Raw genomic sequence first — 3,388 nt, 5'->3', positions numbered from 1 at the left:
GAAGTGTTCTTATGTGCTATTCAAAATGATAGCACTAGCTACATGTCACTATAGCACTTGAAATATGTAGTATGACTGGGGAATTTATCTTTTTAAAATTTAATGTTAATCGCTTTAAATTCAAATCATTACATATGGCTAGTGGCTACCTTATTGATCAGCACAAATCCAGAGCAAATCTCACTCCCATCCTTACCCTACCCTCTAAAAATACATCTCATGGCCTTGTTTCATGTTATTGATAGCACTCTTTACTATCTGAAATTATCTTATTTATTCATTTATTTACATGTTTATTTTCTGTCTCCCTCCTACTTGCTATGAAGTGAGAACCGTGAAAGTAGGGACCTCATCTGTGCCTTCACAGCTATGCTCGTTTGTTTCCACGTGGTCTGTGGCTACTTTCATACTTCAATGGCTGAGCCAAGTAGTTGTAATGAAGCTTTTCTGACCTGCAAAGCCTAAAATATTTACTATCTGGCCCTTAACAGAAAAAGTTTGCTGACCTTCATTATAAAAGTTTATGATAGTTCTCTATGTATAAGTCTTTGAAGAGCAATTAAACTAAAATCATAATATTATTCTTTAAGGAAAACATGTTTTAAGACTATCTACTTTGTGACAAGTTTCAGTATATTGTTTAATTTTATTTATATTTTCTAGCTCCTTGAGATATAATTGACATATAACATTGTGTAAGTTTAAAAGTTTAAGGTGCACAAAGTGTTGATTTGACACACTTATATATTGTGAAATGAGTACCTTATAGTGTTAAATAATGGAAATAATGGCTAATCATGTCACATAATTACCATTTCTTTTCTGTGGTGAGGACATTTAAGTTCTACTCTCAGTAACTCTCTTAGTAATTAATTTTCCTCTATATTTTCTATATATTTTTTAAAACAATACCTATTACTTTCTACGTACTTTGAAAGGCAACACATATCTACTCTAGAAAATTTTAAATAATATAAATATTAAAAAATCTACTATCACTCTACCATTTAGAGGTAACTACTATTTTAAGTTGGTGTATTTCCTTTCACACCTTTTATTTTTATGGTAAAAATTATACTGCTTCTGTGTGCATTTCCAAGGAACAATTTTGAGGGCACCTTCCTATGTAAGTAATTTAATCTCTATTTTCAAGAGGTTTAGCAAACCGTGGTATACTTCACCTGATGTGTAGGCAGTCACTATGATCTCATCACTGTTTTACCTCCTCCGAAATATTTCCATCAAAAAATATATGTGAGAACAATAAGCATTGGCATCTGGAGTACCCAGGAGTTCAAGTGAATATAGACCATTTGGTGTTGCTCTATTTCATTTAATCCTGAAATCACAATTATCACCCTATCATATTTGTTTTTGTAGAGGAAGCATGTAAAAGAAAATGTTGTATTTTGTATTTGGCAGTAATTTTTGTGGAAGGAACTTATTCCCTAAGAAATTTTATCATTTATAATGTTTCTACCAGAGAAATATAGGTCTGCTGTTTATTTCACAGACATTAGAGCTTAGTGTTAAAAATGATGGTTGTGGTACAGGTTCAAATTCTGCCTCTGTTAGTTACTAGTTGGTTAAATTTATTAACCGATTTATGCCTCAATTTTTTCATCTGTAAAATGGGCATAATTATCAGACTAAATTCCTAAGGCTACTAGAAAAATTCAATGAGTTAAAATATATGAAGTGTCTTAGGAGAGTACCTGACATGTAGGAAACATGCTTAGCTTAGTTATTACTGAAATGAGAACATCACATTTTGGGAGAAAGAACAAATTAGTTATACTTTTGTTATTGGTATAAGTTGAAAAGAAGTCACTTTTTGAAGATGAAAATACTCATCTAATCTATGGCAGTGCCAGCTCAATATGGTGCCTGTACTGAATCCATTTTAAAATAAGTTTTCAAATTCCAACACTATGCAATTGGGGAAAGTCTTGGATGCTATTTATATTCTTTTTTCTAAGGACTTTAGTTAAATTGGCTCTCCTTTTTCATCTTTACAGAATCTTCAGGAAAACATCTCTTTTTAGCAAACTAAGCAATACTCTCTCATTCCTTTCTATGGCTAATTTTCATTTTAATTGTGTCCTGTAGTGGCAGTGTGATACCTGTGAGCTGGTACCAGCTCCTCAATCTTTATAAGCATTGGTTTTCTCAACTTTGAAATGAGTATACTAATAATTATTCTAACTCACAGATATTGTGAGGATCAAATGAGACTATATGACAGCTATAAAAACAGTGTTATACCAATACAGATTTATAACGATATTGCCACAATTCTCATCATTCTTCTACCCACATTTATTTATAATTGTAGAAGGACCATTGGTTTATCGATATAGTCCCATGGGGCTATCATAACTAGTGGACAACAGATGGGATTACTACCCTCGTCGATCGTGGTACAGTTGCCCACGATCAACTCTTGCAGCCTACAGACTGCAACTGAACAAGAGGAAAACATTTATGGAGAAAATGAATGTTTTTCTAGGAATGAATATTAGGGGGAAATATCTGGGAAAATGAAGACAAATGTGCTTCTCCCACTTAGCTTATGTTATTATTGTGATAAACCAAAACTAAATTCTCTTAAATATTTAAATATCTCTTTGGTAAAAGAGAGTAGTAGAGAGGGTATTGAACAAATTATTTTCCAGGAAATTGGCCTCCTTGTTGCTGCCCTCTGCCTGAACAACAGACTCTGCCAGGAAAGTACACTGGGTTGGTTCTGTCAATAACACTATTAGATAAGAAGGGCTTAGGAGATTCTGCAATTTGCTTTCTCTTGCCCAGGATACCATTTCTCCCTGAAAAATTATAGCTTCATGGTAAATTTTAAAATATACTGTTAAAATTTTGGATCTCTCTGAAATATTCAAGTGTCCTGCCTACTTTCATTCATTTATTTATTGACAACATAAATATCGCAAGCACACTGGACGAAGGCACTGAGACAGGTACTAACAATGCATAATAACCTTGCTGTCTGTGAGCTCATATCATGGAGTATAGAGTATTTATAGCCTGCCTGTTCTCAAAAGGATTTTGAATAGTATATGTAATTAAAACTAAAAGAGAATTAAAAATACGAATGAAAGAGGGCCTGAGTAAGAAAAACACATGAGTAGATTTTACCTGTCCTCTAGAATAAGCTAATCGCTATTCTCCGGAAATGAATTGGCTCAAATTATGTCAGCTACTAAAGAACAGGAAGCTCACTTCAGGTTACATAGTTAAGTACGCCAGTAAACTAATCTCCCCCACCACTGCCATACAAATTTTTCTGGAAAGGCAAGGGTTTCTCTGAAACTCTTGGGCCATTGTAATTCCTGTTTCATTAGAGAAACATTGTTCAAATAGGCAAATGTGG

The sequence above is a fragment of the Pteropus vampyrus genome, unplaced genomic scaffold, assembly GCF_000151845.1.
Source record: "Pteropus vampyrus isolate Shadow unplaced genomic scaffold, Pvam_2.0 Scaffold24, whole genome shotgun sequence".
NCBI lineage: Eukaryota > Metazoa > Chordata > Mammalia > Chiroptera > Pteropodidae > Pteropus > Pteropus vampyrus.
This window is presented reverse-complemented; position numbering follows the sequence as displayed.